The following is a 20,625-nucleotide window of genomic DNA, read 5'->3' as shown; positions in this document are numbered from 1 at the left end:
AAATGACGAAAATAATTTTGAAAAAGTTACAGTACAACAATGTTTTCATAATTTATTAAATTTTAAAAGGTTTGAATTGGAAATTTTTTAAAATCTTAATTCCTATGGAAAAATAATTAATAGTAATTATTTACCTTTTTTTCTTTATAGATTTCATCCCGCGATGCTGCACCTGGAAATCTGCCTTACCAACTTATTGCTTAAATACATGTGGTCATGTATCACTTTGTGATAATTGTTGGGAATATTAGGGGAATGTGGTCTTATGTCGGCACTGTGGGTAAAGTCGGCACCCCCCTTTTTTGCAAAGATGGTTCACATGTCGATTCGAAAATTTTGTGATTTTACATGTTAATAGACACGGACATAATTTATGCACAAAATTTCTATTCTTGTTTAATCTACTCATCGTGAGCACGTTTTTATTTTTTTCCACAAACTGAATATCATTTTCCTCCTTTACACGGAAGTAGCTGCAGATAAGTAAATATTTTGGAAATTTCAAATAAATGATTGTTCTGGTTTCTTCATTTAAGGACGCTGCACGGTGGGAAATATTTAAAAGTACGCATAGGCGTAGCGAGCGATTTCTCCTCAACTTCCACTCTTTTCCCCTTTTTTCGTCCCTCTTGGTGAAATTTTTTGAATTTGATAATTAATTAAAAAAAATCCAGATTGAAAATGAAAAAAGGGCGATTTAGGAAAAAATAATATTTAATAGAGAATATTCAACAAGTTTTCTTATGACGATTAGATGTTTCTATGGGCGTGAATATCAATCCGCGTTTTCCAAAACATAGCAAACTGACAGCTCAATATGGGAGGTTAGCCATGGCCGACTATATCAGGTTGCACCGTTTGCGTAGTACAGTAGAAATGAACGTGAGGAACAAAAATATTAAATGTCAATTATACTCTCATTGTTTACTATTACATTTATTATTTGTTTATTTATTTATTATTGTTATTATATCTATTATTATTTATTATTTTACTTACTTTTTTAAAATATTATTATGGAAAAGTATTAAAACAATAAAGGAAAATTTTTTATGAAAAAATTATTAAACAAATAAAATTTCTAAACAAAAAAAAAGTAAATAATAAAAAATTATGAAATGTATAATTTTAAAAATTTTTTATTGTTATTTTTATTATTGATATTTTTAAGTATATGAAAAATCTAATTTAAATATTCCACAAAATTAGTTTTAAAGTAATTTTTTATAAGGAATTCAACGGTCATAAAATAAAAGCGGACAGAAAATATTTTGACCCTTTTTCAATTATCATTTTTCTTAAAAATTGGTGGATTTCGAAACACACGCGTAATTTGGTAGAAAATATGTTTTTAAATCCATGAAAAGAATTCCAAATGAAATCGATGATTTTCATAATTACCTATAGAAGTATTGTTTTGAAAAAAATCTTTGTTTTTAAACTGAAAATTCTAAAAATAATATTGTTATTCAATTTTTCTATATGGAAAATTATTTGTTTACTTATTTAATTTCTGATCAAAATTTAATCTTAATTTTTCTGTATTTCTATTTTTCATCAATAAAAATTATGATATGAAATTATTTAGAAAAATAAATGTCAAAAAATGCCCTTTTTTAATAAAAAAAAAGCTGCAATGTATTGAAAAAAGACGAAAATTTAATAATCTACTTCAAAAATTGTTAGAAAAAAATTGCAAACATCAACGTCGTTTTCTCAAGACAAAAATGGTTTTCATAATTAGAAATAAATTCTGAGTACCTCCGTGTTTCAGAAAAAGGACTTTTTTCATAAAAAAGATCCAATTTTATGACAAAAATTATGTTTAATAATATTTTCATAAAAAATTTACATTACTTTGTTTTATACTTTTCCATTATAATATTTCTAAAAAGTAAGAATAATAATAAATAATAATAGATAAATAAACAAATAAATATAATTATTTATATAATATTAAATAATAAAAGTAATGACTTATTATTTTTGTTGATCATCTACGTCCCTGCATTACCATAGCGTAAATACTTTCAACACGAAAATGGTGCAACCTGTTATGGTCGGCAAAGGCCTACATCGAGCTGTTGCTTTGTTTTGTAAAACGCGGATTCATATTTACGCTCCTAGAAACATCTAATCGTCATAAGTAAGTTTGAATTATATTCTCTATTAAATATTATTTTTCCTTAAATCGCCCTTTTTTTCATTTTCTGTCTGAATTTTTTAAAATTAATTATCAAAGTCGAAAACTTCCCCTCTTTTGGTGTAATTTTTTACTTTGATAATTAATTTTTAAAAATTCAGACAGAAAATGAAAAAAAAAGGCGATTTAGGGAAAAATAATATTTAATAGAGAATATAAAACAAATTTTCTTATGACGATTAGATGTTTCTATGGGCGTAAATATCAATCCGCGTTTTACGAAACATATCAAACTGATAGCTCTATATGTAGGGAGAAGTTGGACATGGCCGACCATAACAGGTTGCTCCGTTTGCGTGGTACAGTAGGAATGAACGTGAGGAACAAAAATATTAAATGTCAATTACTCTTATTGTTTACTATTATATTTATTATTTGTTTATTTATTTATTATTGTTATTATATCTATTATTATTTATTATTATACTTACTTTTTAAAAATATTATTATGGAAAATTATTAAAACAATAAAGGGAAATTTTTTATGAAAAAATTATTAAACAAATAAAATTACTAAACAAAAAAAAGTAAATAATAAAAAATTATGAAATGTATAATTTTTTAAATTATATTAGTTACAAAAATTTTTTTAAACAAAATTATTTCAAATACCAAGATTAATTTTTTTTATAGACAATTTGAAAATTAATACACTGGGAATAATATTGACACATTCAGAAAAAATAAATTTTAATGGATAATTTTTTTTTTATTATTTATCAACTATAGTTTATTTCTAAGAAAATTATACATTTCATAATTTTTTATTATTTACTCTTTTTTGTTTAGAAATTTTATTTGTTTAATAATTTTTTCATAAAAAATTTTCCTTTTATTGTTTTAATAATTTTCCATAATAATATTTTTAAAAAGTAAGTATAATAATAAATAATAATAGATATAATAACAATAATAAATAAATAAAAAATAATAAATATAATAGTAAACAATAACAGGGTTCCTACAGAATCTGGAAATCATGGAAATGGTATGGAATTTTTAAAAGGCTTCTGGAAATCAGGGAAATAATGGAAAAGGCCTGGAACTTTTAAAAGTTTCTAAATTTTTTCTGTTTTCCATTTTTTCTCTTGAATAGAAATTCAAATAATAACAAAGCTAAATGGCATAAAAGAGAAGAAAAAATATTGAATTTTAAAAAATTCGATTTTTCGGATTTTTGATAATTTTCTATAATTTTAGATTTTTTACCAAAGAGTCGAGACTATTAAATAAGTAAAGTATTTTCCAAGAGCCCAAAAATAATGAAGCTAAATCCCATAAAAGAGAGGAAAAAATGTTGAATTTTAAGAAATTCGGATTTTTGAATTTTTGATAATTTTCGATAATTTTAGATTTTTTACCAAAGAGTCGAGACTATTTAATAAGTAAATTATTTTCCAAGAGCCCAAAAATAATGAAGCTAAATTTTTTATAATTTTCGATTTTTTACCAAAGGGTCGAGACTATTTAATAAGTAGGGTAAAGTGCGGATAGATGCCCCCCCCAATTCGAAAATTACATCTAAATTCAACAAATATTAATATTTTTAATTGACTATTTGATTTTTACACACTATTACTATTTATTATTAACATATGTACCTAAGGACCAAATACCTACAATAAATAATAAATTAATCAGAACGAAAATACAAAAGGTCTGTATTTAGCCATATATCCCACCTGGGTGGGTAAGACGCCCCCCGCGGTAAGTTATTATCATTTATTACAACTATTATTATAAAAAATGGAAAACGTCGATCTAATATGTTTCTCTGATTAAATTGAAACAATTAAATAATTGAAAATATTTTCTTACATATTAAATATCCTCGATTTTTGTAATGAGGAATTTTGTCCAGCAGTTTGAAAATTTTTGGACATTTTCAGCAATCTGAAATTTTTACATTATTATAACTATTAACCCCGGGGTGCCAGCGAGCTGGTACTTTACAGTAAAATTGTTATGGCCAATAGGTATAAAAAAAACTAATAATCCATAAATATAGTTTCTTTCATATTGGAGATCTGAGAAAGGGGGCATCTATCCGCACTTTTTCCTAAAGTATTTTTCAAGAGCCCAAAAATAATGAAGCTGAATCCCATAAAAGAGAGGAAAAAATGTTGAATTTTAAAAAATTCGGTTTTTTGAATTTTTGATAATTTTAGATTTTTTACCAAAGATTCAAGACTATTTAATAAGTAAAGTGTTCTCAAAGAGCCCAAAAATAATGAAGCTAAATACTATCAAAGAGAAAAAAAACTGTTGAATTTTAAAAAAATTGGTTTTTCGAATTTTTGATAAATTTTGATAATTTTAGAATTTTTACCAAAGGCTGGAAACCATTAAATAAGTAAAGTGTTTTTAAAGAGCCTAAAAATATTGAAATTAGATTTAAAATTCTATTGGAATTTCGTAAAAATTTGACCTGGAAATCATGGAAAAGGTATGGAATTTTAAATTCGGATTTCTGTAGGAATCCTGAATAAGAGTAATTGACATTTAATATTTTTGTTCATCACGTTCATTCCTACTGTACTACGCAAACGGTGCAACCTGATATAGTCGGCCATGACTATAGTCATGGCCGTATAGTCTCCACCCTTTGGTAAAAAATCTAAAATTATAGAAAATTATCAAAAATTCAAAAATAAACATAAAACATGAAAATATAATAGCTTTTTTGTCGATATTTTACATTCGAAAGTTTCATTTACATAATGAAATGCAATTGTTAATAATACTTAAATGAGATCTTTCATAAGAATTTGTTTTTTAATAACAGGCTCATAATTTTGAGAAGTTAAATTGACACCTTCTTTCTCCTTATTATTTTTTAAAAAACTATCAATAACTTTTTATCAGGCATCTAATTTTTAAAAATGAAACGTAAACATTTTTTAGTAATTTACTAATAACAACCCAATGGGAAATGCCAGTGTAGTGCCGATGTTCACCACTGGCTTAGTACTCAGACGATTGTTCGGCGTAGTCTAGCCGAGCCTCGACAATTAGTGCTGGCGCAGTACAGAATTTTTGTTTCGCCAAAGCTTGGACAAGCCACGGCGGCAAGTGCTGGCTGAGTATAGAAAAATTGTTCACGACGCTCTTTGCCAACATTGCTTTTTTGACATAAACTTGAAAAAAATTATAAAAAAAGTTTATGAATGTTTATAAATATAAATTTATTGAAAAACATTAATATTTTACTTTTCAGTTGTTCATTTTTTATTTTTATTAAATTTAATAATAATAATAATTTAACATAATTTTCTAATTTTGTAAATAATAAATTATTTAAAGAAATTAAAATTATAAACAAAATTTAAACTTTAGTCTCAATAATAATTTGGTTCTTATTAAAATACTATTATACTTCTTACTATAAATAAAAAATTATTAAAAAATTGCCACTTGTAAAATGTTATTAAATGCAATAAGTAAAGTAATTTAATTTAATTATTAAAAATTTAGTTTAATTTTTTTGATTTCAATTTATTATTTCTAACGTATCCCTATTTTTTTCTCATCTTTGACTCAATAATTGTATGTCTGAATGATACTGAGATATTAATATACTTTACTGTACACATGTGTCGTTAGCATAGTGGTTAGAGCGATAGTCTGTTAGTCCGTAGGTCGTAGGTTCGATTCCCCTCGTCAGCAATTTTGTTTATTTTTATAGGTTTGCGATATTTCTAGATTCCAATCGTTAGGTACTAAAATATGAAAATCTAACCAAGCTGAAGTCCACAACGTTGATCAACGAAAAAAAATTGTTTATTTAGTAAATTAATTAAAAATAACGTAGCAATATTGACACAAAAATATTTAGAAAAAAAATATTGATGTTTATATTTTGATAATAATTACTTTACAATTAAATATTAAATTAAAAATAATACTTGAATGCATTAAACAAATTTTTTTCGTTGATAAACGTTGTGGACTTCAACTTAGTAAAATCTAATGCACACTTACTGTAATTGTTTATTATTTAATTTTTTAATGTTATAAACAATTTTTTGTGTACTTCATTTACTATATCCATTGTTAGTGTCCATCTTTAATACAATTTCTTCAAGAAGAGAAATATTTTATGAATAATAACTATTTATTAATATTATTTACCATTTTGTTGTTAAATTATTTATAATTATTAATTTACGACTAATTAATAACAATACGGCATTTATTGCAGCAATATTCTCAGCCAGCACTGTCTGTCAGCACTGGCAGGCAGTACTTCGCCAGCGTTAGACAGCGTTATCATCCCAGAGTTATGCCAGTGCTGTCTGTCAGCGTAGCTGCCAGTACTGACAGTGCTGGCGCAGTACTCCACCAGTTGTAAATTTCCCATTGGGAACTATCAAAATGGAAAAAATGGATTGTTTTAGTCATATAAATTTTTTTAATTTTAGAATCCACATAGCCATAATTTTGTACAATAATAAATTATGAGCAATTTAATTCCAATAAAAAAAATTATAATTTTTTTTCTAGATAGATCTTAAATCTTTATAAATGATTTTTTTATTATTGAACAACCGACTTAAAACACTGTATTATTGAAAATACAATTAATATTTTTAAATTTGACATAAAGTTTGTAAACATAATATAATAAATAATCACGTTAAACAAATATTATTTTGGATTTTTAATCAAACAATTTATATAACCAAAAGAATTAAGTTTTCATTCTTAATTGATTTTTTCTATACTTGATGGAACTTTTATAAAGTCAAAAAAGGTATTACTATTAAATTATATAGTTAAAAAATTTAGAAAAATTTAGAATCTTTATAAAGATAAAGATTTATCTTTATCTTTATTTTTAGAATCTTTAGAATTTAGATTCTTTATTTAGAATTTCTTTAAGAAGCTTAAAGAATAATAAAATTAGATACGAAAAATTCGAAACGTTAAAAAGTTGTAATTTAATAAACATCCACTATTAGTAATTATTATAATATATTATAATCACGCGTCCAATAATAAATTTAATTTAATTTAATTAAAAAAAATTAAAATTAAAATTTAATTTTTTGAAATCTACGAAATTCACCAAAAAAACTAAAATTCTTGAATTCTGTAAATTTTTTTTACCTTTTTTGGAAAAAAGTAGCATTTAGTAACTTTTTGACAAAATAAGTAGCAAAAAGTAGGCTTGACCAAAAAAAGTGGAAAAGTGTGTCACTTCGAAGCCTGGCTTCATTATTTTTGGGCTCTTGGAAAATAATTTACTTATTAAATAGTCTCGACTCTTTGGTAAAAAATCTAAAATTATCGAAAATTATCAAAAATTCAAAAATCCGAATTTCTTAAAATTCAACATTTTTTCCTCTCTTTTATGGGATTTAGCTTCATTATTTTTGGGCTCTTGGAAAATACTTTACTTATTTAATAGTCTCGACTCTTTGGTAAAAAATCTAAAATTATAGAAAATTATCAAAAATCCGAAAAATCGAATTTTTTAAAATTCAATATTTTTTCTTCTCTTTTATGCCATTTAGCTTTGTTATTATTTGAATTTCTATTCAAGAGAAAAAATGGAAAACAGAAAAAATTTAGAAACTTTTAAAAGTTCCAGGCCTTTTCCATTATTTCCCTGATTTCCAGAAGCCTTTTAAAAATTCCATACCATTTCCATGATTTCCAGATTCTGTAGGAACCCTGTTATTGTTTACTATTATATTTATTATTTTTTATTTATTTATTATTGTTATTATATCTATTATTATTTATTATTATACTTACTTTTTAAAAATATTATTATGGAAAATTATTAAAACAATAAAAGGAAAATTTTTTATGAAAAAATTATTAAACAAATAAAATTTCTAAACAAAAAAGAGTAAATAATAAAAAATTATGAAATGTATAATTTTCTTAGAAATAAACTATAGTTGATAAATAATAAAAAAAAAATTATCCATTAAAATTTATTTTTTCTGAATGTGTCAATATTATTCCCAGTGTATTAATTTTCAAATTGTCTATAAAAAAAATTAATCTTGGTATTTGAAATAATTTTGTTTAAAAAAATTTTTGTAACTAATATAATTTAAAAAATTATACATTTCATAATTTTTTATTATTTACTTTTTTTTGTTTAGTAATTTTATTTGTTTAATAATTTTTTCATAAAAAATTTCCCTTTATTGTTTTAATAATTTTCCATAATAATATTTTTAAAAAGTAAGTATAATAATAAATAATAATAGATATAATAACAATAATAAATAAATAAACAAATAATAAATATAATAGTAAACAATAAGAGTAATTGACATTTAATATTTTTGTTCCTCACGTTCATTCCTACTGTACCACGCAAACGGAGCAACCTGTTATGGTCGGCCATGTCCAACTTCTCCCTACATATAGAGCTATCAGTTTGATATGTTTCGTAAAACGCGGATTGATATTTACGCCCATAGAAACATCTAATCGTCATAAGAAAATTTGTTTTATATTCTCTATTAAATATTATTTTTCCCTAAATCGCCTTTTTTTTCATTTTCTGTCTGAATTTTTAAAAATTAATTATCAAAGTAAAAAATTACACCAAAAGAGGGGAAGTTTTCGACTTTGATAATTAATTTTAAAAAATTCAGACAGAAAATGAAAAAAAGGGCGATTTAAGGAAAAATAATATTTAATAGAGAATATAATTCAAACTTACTTATGACGATTAGATGTTTCTAGGAGCGTAAATATGAATCCGCGTTTTACAAAACAAAGCAACAGCTCGATGTAGGCCTTTGCCGACCATAACAGGTTGCACCATTTTCGTGTTGAAAGTATTTACGCTATGGTAATGCAGGGACGTAGATGATCAACAAAAATAATAAGTCATTACTTTTATTATTTAATATTATATAAATAATTATATTTATTTGTTTATTTATCTATTATTATTTATTATTATTCTTACTTTTTAGAAATATTATAATGGAAAAGTATAAAACAAAGTAATGTAAATTTTTTATGAAAATATTATTAAACATAATTTTTGTCATAAAATTGGATCTTTTTTATGAAAAAAGTCCTTTTTCTGAAACACGGAGGTACTCAGAATTTATTTCTAATTATGAAAACCATTTTTGTCTTGAGAAAACGACGTTGATGTTTGCAATTTTTTTCTAACAATTTTTGAAGTAGATTATTAAATTTTCGTCTTTTTTCAATACATTGCAGCTTTTTTTTTTATTAAAAAAGGGCATTTTTTGACATTTATTTTTCTAAATAATTTCATATCATAATTTTTATTGATGAAAAATAGAAATACAGAAAAATTAAGATTAAATTTTGATCAGAAATTAAATAAGTAAACAAATAATTTTCCATATAGAAAAATTGAATAACAATATTATTTTTAGAATTTTCAGTTTAAAAACAAAGATTTTTTTCAAAACAATACTTCTATAGGTAATTATGAAAATCATCGATTTCATTTGGAATTCTTTTCATGGATTTAAAAACATATTTTCTACCAAATTACGCGTGTGTTTCGAAATCCACCAATTTTTAAGAAAAATGATAATTGAAAAAGGGTCAAAATATTTTCTGTCCGCTTTTATTTTATGACCGTTGAATTCCTTATAAAAAATTACTTTAAAACTAATTTTGTGGAATATTTAAATTAGATTTTTCATATACTTAAAAATATCAATAATAAAAATAACAATAAAAAATTTTTAAAATTATACATTTCATAATTTTTTATTATTTACTTTTTTTTTGTTTAGAAATTTTATTTGTTTAATAATTTTTTCATAAAAAATTTTCCTTTATTGTTTTAATACTTTTCCATAATAATATTTTAAAAAAGTAAGTAAAATAATAAATAATAATAGATATAATAACAATAATAAATAAATAAACAAATAATAAATGTAATAGTAAACAATGAGAGTATAATTGACATTTAATATTTTTGTTCCTCACGTTCATTTCTACTGTACTACGCAAACGGTGCAACCTGATATAGTCGGCCATGGCTAACCTCCCATATTGAGCTGTCAGTTTGCTATGTTTTGGAAAACGCGGATTGATATTCACGCCCATAGAAACATCTAATCGTCATAAGAAAACTTGTTGAATATTCTCTATTAAATATTATTTTTCCCTAAATCGCCCTTTTTTTCATTTTCAATCTGGATTTTTTTTAATTAATTATCAAAGTCAAAAAATTTCACCAAGAGGGACGAAAAAAGGGAAAAAGAGTGGAAGTTGAGGAGAAATCGCTCGCTACGCCTATGTGTACTTTTAAATATTTCCCACCGTGCAGCGTCCTTAATGTTGTAACTGATGGGTTATGTCAATTTTTCAATTAAAATTTTGTTGTTTGTGTAATGATGTGAAATTTGTATACATTGGTGATTGTCCTGAGTCGGCACCAAACAGGTGGTCCTTAGTCGGCACCTATTTGTTTATTTTTTTTATGTTTTGACATATTTTTGTTTTTATATTTTTTGTGTTTGTTACAAACCAGAAATATTTATTTATTTAAAAATACCGAGCTTTTGAGATGGCTCGTAGTTCTGTGGTTTGGGGAGGCACCAAGCTGCCAAAGTTTAAAAGACCTTGTTTAATTATGCGGGATCGTTTTTTCAATTTTAAAAGTTACCGGAATAGCTTTGTTTTAACTCTGATAAATAATTATTTCAATTTACTTTATTTATTTCAGGAGTTTTAAAATAAATAAAATCAGATTTGGCATTCACATTAAAATTTTATTTTAACAAGATATTAAGAAATTTACAAACTTGCACATGTTTGAAAGAGAATTAAAGTTGAAAGTAACATTAAATTATTGAAACGATACAGACTTACCGCTAAAATCCTTAATCCTACCGACAGGGCATAATTTCTCTTATACGGCGCAGGTACTGCGCGTACGGACTGGCCAGTCGAGAAACAGGGATCCTCCATCGGGCAAAACACAAGTTGAAAGTCGAAAATTAAGTCGTCTATGCGACCAATTTTTATTTACGCGAACTCGCGAATTATGTGGGGCCACTGCATTGAGACGGCGCAGGTACTACACGTACGGACTGGCCGGGTTAAGAAACAAGATTCACAATTGTTAAATATTTAATTAATTGGAATCTCACTCAAAACAGCTCTCACTGGACTCCGTCGGTTAAAAGATTCTATTAAATTTTTCGTCTGCCTTTCGCGTTGTACTTGATATGTTATACGCGGGGGTCCGACGCGCAGACGGGCTTAGTCGCGGCATTTCCTACTTTCTTGCGATCAACAGATCTGTCAGGCCGCAGCCAGGACAGGTGTTGATCGCTTGAAGAGGAAAATTGTACAGCAGCGATGGAAATATTGCGACAAGCCTCTACTCCTTGTCCTAATGCCAAAGTGGGGTAAATTTGTCAACTAAGGATTTTTAGAATTAGAAGTAGGGATGTTCTTGAGGCCCATTGGACTTTGCATTATGCTGACTTTTCTGATTGCATGCAGTTTTCGTGAGAACGGAAACGGCGTTGTTAATTTGATACTTTTTAGAAACTATTTTTATAACTAAATATATAAAATATAATTATATTGTAAAGAAAGAATTTTTTATTTATAATTATAATTTATTAACCCCTTCAGTGTGCAGCTAAAATATAACAAAATGGTCCCAAAATGTGTAAGACCTTCTTGTGAATAAATTTTCATGACACTATGTACTAAGGGGTTTTTGGGGTCGCTGATTACGATTCCGGTGTTAATTTTCAAAAATTCAAAATGGCGGATCCAATATGGCGGACACGATATTAAAAAATTCATTGGATTCGCTTAAAATTAGTTACTTGGAGGTTTTCGTGGTCGCTGATTACGAATCTGACATTAGTTTTTTAAAATTCAAAATGTCAAATCCAAAATGGCGAACACGATTTTGAAAAATTCATTGAATTCGCTTAAAATTCGTTACTCGGGGGTTTTCGTGTTCGCTGATTACGAATCTGGCATTAGTTTTTTAAAATTCAAAATGGCGGATCCAAAATAGCAGACACAATTTTGAAAAATTCATTAGATTCGCTTAAAATTTGTTACTCGGGGGTTTTCGTGGTCGCTAATTACGCATCTGTTATTAGTTTTTCAAAGTTTAAATAGTAAGAATTTTTAAAAGAATTTATCCACTTTAGAAATTTTTCAAAATTTTTGGCGGAAATTTTGTATGAAAAATTATTTATTTTAAAAATATGACTTCAGAATCGTGATCAGCGACCCCAAAAACCCCTGAGTAAGAATTTTGAAAAGAATTTATCTACTTTAAAAGATTTACAAAATTTTTGGCGGCCATTTTGGATGAAAAATTATTTATTTTGAAAATCTAACTTTAGAATCGTGATCAGCGACCCCAAAAACCCCCGAGTAAGAATGTTTAAAAGAATTTATCTACTTTTGAAATTTTTCAAAATTTTTGGCGGCCATTTTGGATAAAAAATTATTTATTTTGAAAATCTGACTTCAGAATCGTGATCAGCGACCTTAAAAACCCCCGGGTAAGAATTTTTGCGAATATACGTTAAGATGTTTTCTTGTTCGGGCCATGACGTGTATACACGTCATCCACTGTTTGGGCCAGTTTTTTTCATGACGTGTATACACGTCATCCACAGTCAAGAGGTTAATAGTTATAAGTGTTTAATATAAGTTGTATAAATAACGTTATATTGATCCTACATTTTATAAGTTACTAGTATATGTACTTTGCATTCATAATTATACATATACACATATACATGCAACTTACAGTCCTCCGGCATTTTATTGTTAACAATAAGTTACAATAAAATGTTAAGCTATTATCAAATTATTTTCTGTAAATTTGGAATAGTGCATAAAACGAATAAAATATATACGCTTCATAAAGCGTTGAGTCAGCCTCCAAATGCATGTGCATTTGTTATGATATTCTAGTCCCTAAGTTTGTAGGCCCAAAGGGGAAAAAGGAAGGAGAGACAAGAAAAGACAATAGGAGAGACAAGGCAATGAGCAGAGGCATGTGTAGCATGCTTGTATGTGTGCCCGTAACGCGAAGAACTCAAGGGTGTGGTCGTGTTAGATCTTGTAGCCATTGGAATCAGTGGATGTGCACGTATACACCCTGGTCGTCTCAATCCATGTGTGAAATGCATTACTTTTGATTATTTTCAAATGGAGGTTTCATTTATTATATAAAAATTTTAGAATTAATACTGTTCATAAATTTATGCATCTAATTTATAAACAGTTTATAAAGTATTTAATAATAAACATGTTTTACTATTTCTGTCCTATGTTTTGTAGCTTTATTAAACGATAATAATTAAAATAATATTAGCTGTTAAGTACCTTGTACGCAACAGTGTTTTTTCTCTACAGATATGGGGCGCAGCTTTAAGCGCAAGTCTCCGGTGCAAAATATTAGTTGCATTAAACGCGCGTTAGCAGCAATGAAGCTCGGTATGTCTTGTAAACGAGCTATACATATATATGGAAAAAAATTTGGAAAAAAAATCAAAACGAATCATTAACGGAGAATGACGGCACGATACCAATGGAAATAAATTTAGAGAATCTAGTTGTTGTAACTGCTGGCCATAAGATGGTGAATAATTACTTTTTTTATATCTCGGTCGAAAGTACATACTTCCCTCTTCGATTTCGCAGCAGAAAGTAGAACATTTGTGCATTGGTTGATCTTCGCACTAGCCATCTGTTAGAGCGGGGGAAAATAATTTATTGTCCTAAATGTTTTAAATATGTTTTAATTCAGCTTTTAAACGTAAACATTATGGTCTTTTTTCTTATATTCAAGCAAAGAAAAGGGTGCCGACTTAGGAACACTATTTTAAGAAATTGACAAAATGCACCTTTTCACTCTTCATTGGATTAAGATTACAAAAGCCATTCAATATCGTTCTCAACAACATATACTTGTAGGAAAACGATCGCTGAACACAAGTAAAAACTCACCAGAGTCAATAAATTCAATTTTCTTATTATTTTCATCCAAATATCTTAGTATGCCGACTTAGGACCACTCTCCCCTACTATAATGAAAAAAAATACCGGATATGTCCAATTTGTCGAACTCCTTTTAATGAGACAGAATTCCAAAAAAATTTTTATACATGAGTTTCTATTTTACAAAAACACACATTTTTTTGTTTAAAACCAGCGACTTTCACGAAAAATTCGTATTGTAATGTATTACAAATTGAATAAAAATGTTTATTGTTTAATTTTATAACATTATTTTTGTTTTTTTCAAGCATTTCCTACAGTTACTACTACTACTACTACTACTTTTATATATTCAATCTGATTTTAAAACAAATTTTTTTAATTAAATATTTAAATTCTCCTATTTGCATTCTGATAAGAGTTCATTTTAAAAAAAATTGTTATTTGAAATTTTATAAAATAATTTAAGTATATGGAATGATTGTAGTTATTATTTTTAGAAATAATTAAATTTGAAAGGGGTTTACATTGACATTATATGAAATTTTAATTCATGTGGAAAATTAATTAACGATAAGTCAGATTTCAATATTACTTTAAAAGTTTTGAAGAAATTAAATTTTTTTAAATTAAATTTTAAAGTATTTTTGTTTTAATTTTTTAAATTGATAATGCGCGTCAAATAATACTATTATTAATTAATTAATTAGAAAATAATAAATTAAATATCCATGGGAAAATTTTTAATTACAAAAGTAATTTTTAATATATATTCATTCAAATAATAACCGATTTATTGTTTATTATCAAAAAAATATTAACTTAATGAGAACAAATGATTAAATTAATTTTTATTATAAATAAATACTATATTATTTAATTGGGAGAAATAATTATTTGAAATTTTTCAAGCACTAAAAGTTGTTTAACAGAGTACTTTTTGGTTTTGAAATAGAAAATACCTCATATATATCTTTTCAATGTAACACGCCGTATTCTGAAAGAGCGCGAAAACATGTAAAATTCAAATATCTTAGGTACATAAAGGTCCAATTCACAATAAAGGGTTAAGAAACCCAACTCCCACGATGGAATTTAGTTTAAATGATAAAGGGAAAATTAATGTTGAGTCAATAGTTTTCAACTTATTCAATATTTATTAAGACTTCTACTAGAGATGTTTTTCGTACAGAAATAGAATTAATACTGATGCTCTCAACTTTCGTCTCAAGCCCGAAGAATTTCGTCGAAGTGTTCCTTCAATATCCCCACTTATTTTACTTTTCGCAACTTAGCCAATCGTACTAAATTATTTGGTAAAATCAGCCCCTTTTGGAATTTCCCTTTTCCCACTCCAACTTTCTCGAAGACAATATTGTGGAGCGGGCGGTCCCGGGTCCTTTAGGTGCACCGCCCTTATTTCTGAGTGCTGATAGGTTTTAATTTTGTGAAGTTAAAAAAAGGTTAATTTAATATATAAGAAAGAAAATTATTATAATCATTAAATTAGATAATTAATAATTTTAATTATACATATATGTACATATATATATATATACATACACATATACATGCATACACACACACACATACATATAGATGATAACTTTTGCTATATTGACGATAGAGTATATTAATAAAGTAAAGAAATTATTTTAGTCAATTCTTACAAATAATAATTTACAATAATACATCTCAAATTTCAACCATATTTTCGTAATGATAATTCTAAATTAAAATGTTACTCAACATTTCTTTTGTTGATTTGTCCTTTGTGTCATTTGCCAATAGTTAAATAAACTTTCAGTTAAACAATAAATTTCGATCCTTTTATAATTAATATTTCTTTATATTATATATTATCGATATATAATATAATAAATTTCTCTATGTTAATTTAATTTTGATAATTATATTTTAATCGTTTGCGAATTTGAATTTGAATTATGCCGCATAATTTGTAAAGATACGCTCCTGTTTAGTGTCAGGATCGTCACATATGGGTTGTGCAGTGAGAAATCTTTTATCTTTTTCTATTTTAAATTCAACAAAAGGAAAACGTTTTACTCCGGATTATTAAAATTCATAAATTCTAGAAAGGTTTTTAGACCCAAATACCCTTACTCATAAAATCTTTGCAAAACCTTTTTTTTTGGAATGGTTAAAATTAAATTTAAAAGAGTAACTATAACAATACCTTTTATATTCTTCTTCAAAGTTCAAAACATGTGGATGTGTTTTTCTTAGCTATTCTATGTTATATTTTTTTATTGCTGAGTTAAGCTTAAGAAATTTTGGAGCTGATATACAGATGTCGAGCAATAAAATTTCGTTTCGAGGGATTAGGACAAGGAATATTGCTTTACGCATTACCTCCTACGTGCTATTGTCCTTTGGGTTTTTCCCGATTAAGTAAAGAAAACAACTGTAGTTTGAAAAGCGTCAAGATAGATGTAATGAATAAATCTAAGTATTAAGCGTTCATATTATCAAATTTTCCCTCGACAAATTTTATCAGTCGCGAGAAATTGTTGATTGTTTCACGCATGCGCTCATGTGATAAAAATAGGGACATGTTACACTTCCCCCCTTAAACAAAAGGACGCTCTTAAAAGTGTTCTTTTTAATTTTTATTCTGATTAATTTTTATGTGGGGATTGATTTCTTGAATTTTCTATCAAATTTCGAAATAGATAGGTTTATATGTACCTAAGGAACGCGTGTTTAAGTCTATTAACGTGAAACTTCTTCGTTTGTTTTTGAGTAATTTGTAATTCAACGTTAAGATCGTCCAATACGCGTACAATTTTAAAAGGTCCAGTATAGTGGTCATCGAATTTGTCACTCCTAATGTCGATTAAAACATAAACGTATTGGTTAACTTCGAATTTTTGCTCATTTATTTTGCGGTCGTAGTATTTTTTACACCGTCTTTTTGCTGCCTCCAAACGAGCTGATGCGAGTGATTCAGTTTCTGTTATTCTGTTAAAAAGTTCGTCCACTATTTGTACGTAAGTCATTGGTATTTGTTCGTCAGCGAATTCTGTTGGAAAACGGACTTTTCTGCCGAAAACGACTTCGTGGGGGGGTTAATCCCGTAGACTCATGTACCGAGGTGTTAAAAGAAAAAATAGCATACGGAAGCCATTGATCCCAATTTGCGCGTTCGCCGTAATTTCTCAGGTACTCAACAAAGGTATGGTGGCTTCTCTCTAAAGCGCCTAAAGATTGAGGGTGATAAGCGCTCGATTTGTATTTCCGAATTTTGAAAATTTTTGCAATGTTATCCATAATGTCGCTAACTAATTGTGTACCTTGGTCAGTTTGAATTATCTCGGGACAACCAAAGATGCAAATTAGATTTTCTGTTAGAGCTATCGCGATGTGAGGGGAGTCGATTTTTGAGAGAGGAATTGCCCCAGAATATTTGCTTAAACAATCTTGCCAAGTGAGCATATATTGGTTTCCCGATTCTGTAATAGGCATCGGACCCACTATATCAATCTGTACCTTTTCGAAACTTCTCGTGGGGGTATCCGTAATACGCATTGGCATCCGCGTCTTTACTCTCGTTAATTTTTGTTTTTGACATATTTCGCAAGTTTTCACATAATCGCGAACTTCCTCCCTCATTCCTTGCCAAAAAAAACGTTCGCGAATTCGTTCAAGTGTTTTAAATTCTCCCTTATGACCGCCGGTTGTAGAATCGTGACATTCTTTGATTATCTCAGCGCGGTTTTCTTGCAATGGGACTTTGATTTCACCTGTGCATACGGTAATTTCATTCCCGCCCTTACCGAAGTGAGTTCGAAAAATACCCTCAATTAGCGGCCAAGATAATCTGTCGAACCCGTTTCCCTTTTGCGAAAGGCTAAAAGTTTTTGTGTTAGTAGCCAGCATTGCTTCTTTTAAGGTAATTACCGCGGATTCTATATTTTTTATAAAAACTTTTGAATCGAAGTTTTCCTTTATATACAAATTATACACCATTCGATTTTTATAAAGATTTGACGAAACGTATCCGATAACAGCCTGTGGATCTTTCAAATTAGAGAGTTGAATGAGATTATTTTCCATCAATTCCCTACCTAAAGGGGTTGTCAGAACCCCGTCGCAGGAAACAAAATTAATTTTATGGTCATCCCTCATCCATAACTTGTCTCTACTAATTTGAAAAAGTGGTGTAAGAACCTGATTCCCTAGTCTTGAATTTACAGGTAAAATTTGAGTTGCTAATACAGAGGCGCTTTCCTTGCTTTTAAGTACAATCTCTACCCTTTGGTTTTCGGACTCAATGTTTATAATATTTTTAATATCTCCCCAGATGCCCTGTAAGCTATTACTCTCAGATTCACTTAAAACATAGTCCTCATCATCTACACTTAGTACAAGTTCCTCAGGTTGTTTGTCGGTTTCGCTTAAATTTACCGCGTGGCCAGCTGGTCCACTAGATACCCTTGAAGGATAGCTACCTGCCCGGGTAGCTCCTTCCTCTCTCTTCCTCTCATTACGCTTCCTTTTCTCTACTTCGCACAAACCTTCAATTCCGTCAGTCATGAAACTCCCTTCTACTAATGCACTTACGTGACCGGAATTGAGGAGGGGGGAGTATGCACCTGTGCCACCGCAATCATCAGCAGGTGTTTCCTCGTGGCCTTTGAGTAACCCTGATTCAGGTATAACGCGGTAAGACAAGTGACATCCCCCAGAAACAATCTCATTTGTTTCTATTTCTCCCCCTTTCCAGCGGAGCTCATTTAGATCAGATTGAGGCTGAGGTATCAAACTAACTCCCTGAGTGTCTCTCTCGTTTGTGAATAACTCATTATCCACAGAACCTGCACTAAGGTTATTGACTCCCTGAATAGGTATTCAGGGAGTCAATAACCTCCTTTGTTTTCGATTGCACTATTTTCCGAACAATTAGCAAGGGAAACTTGGTCTCTACAACAACTAATGAAAACTCTTTCAATGGGATACTCATGATATAGAGCTTTACTTTCAGTCACACAACCAGTGTTTAGTTTGTTGTTGTTTGAAACCTCACTGTCAGTGCGGCTCAAATCACTTTCTCCAGTAGTTTTATTAGAAACTTGACAATCTATTGGGTTACGAGAAAGCGCGTCTGCATTCGCATTTACTCTGCCTGGCTTATACTTTATTTCATAATCGTACTCTTGTAATTTTATTTTCCAACGCGCCAAACGAGAACTCATAGTGGGATCCTTTAATTGGTTCAACCAAATGAGAGAGCGATGATCGGTTACAAGTGTAAATTTTTGACCGTACACGTAGGGGCGAAAGTGTTTTACCGCGTCTATTATAGCTAAAAGTTCCTTTTCTGTTGTTGTGTAATTTTGTTCCGCGGCGTTTAAGGTACGAGAATAATAGGCGATAGGCGGGTCCTTTCCAACTTCTCCTTGACTAAGTATAGCACCAATCGCGAAGTCGGATGCGTCGGTGGTGATAATAAAAGGTTTTGTGAAATCTGGATACTTCAATAGGGGTTGAGAACAAAGAAGTGTTTGCAGATTTTTAAAAGCCTTATCTGTAGTTTCCGACCAAACAAATGGCACGTTCTTTTTTAACAATGACGTTAATGGTTTTGAAAGACCCGCGAATCCAGGTATAAATCGACGGTAGTATCCTGCTAAACCGAGAAACTGTTTAACGTTTTTGCGACCTTTCGGCTGGGGAAAATTTTGCACGGCTTCGATCTTTTTAGGATCTGGTTTGACACCATTTTCCGTAATAATATGGCCTAGATACCCGATCTCTTTGTTCAAAAACCTACACTTATCAGGCTGCAAAACAAGTCCTGCTGATTTTAAACGACCCAGTAATTTCTCTAATTTCTCGTTGTGCTCTTTTAATGATTTCGCGTAAATTACAATGTCATCCATGTACACGAATAATTCAACGCCTTGCAGACCGGAAAGGACAAGGTCCATTAACCTTTGGAAAGAGGCTGGAGCTGTTTTGAGACCGAAGGGCATTCGATTAAATTCGAAATGTCCGAAAGGGGTTGAAAATGCTGTCTTATGACGATCTTCGGGATCAATTTTAATTTGATGGAAACCAGAGGCGAGATCTAGTACTGTGAAATATTTAGAGTTTCCTAACTGGTCCAGGATTTCTGAAATGGAGGGCAGAGGATAAGCATCCCCAATCGTTTTTTCATTAAGCGCGCGATAATCTATAACCATTCGCCACCTTTTATTTCCATGCGAATCTTCTTTCTTAGGTACAATCCACACGGGTGAGTTGTACGCAGATTTTGAGGGCGAAATTGCTTTGTTAGCTTGTAATTTACCAGTTTCTTCATTTATAACCCGCTTATGAATAGGCGGATATCTATAATTGTTTTTATTTACCGGTATATTGTCTACAGTATTTATTTTATGTTTTAAGACGTTTGTGCACCCCAACGAGTCACCCTCCACAAAAAATTGAAAAGGGAATTT

This window comes from Leptopilina heterotoma, unplaced genomic scaffold (assembly GCF_015476425.1).
Source record: "Leptopilina heterotoma isolate Lh14 unplaced genomic scaffold, ASM1547642v1 Lhet_335, whole genome shotgun sequence".
NCBI classification, from domain to species: domain Eukaryota; kingdom Metazoa; phylum Arthropoda; class Insecta; order Hymenoptera; family Figitidae; genus Leptopilina; species Leptopilina heterotoma.
The sequence above is the reverse complement of the archived record's forward strand: the minus strand, read 5'-3'. Positions refer to the sequence as shown.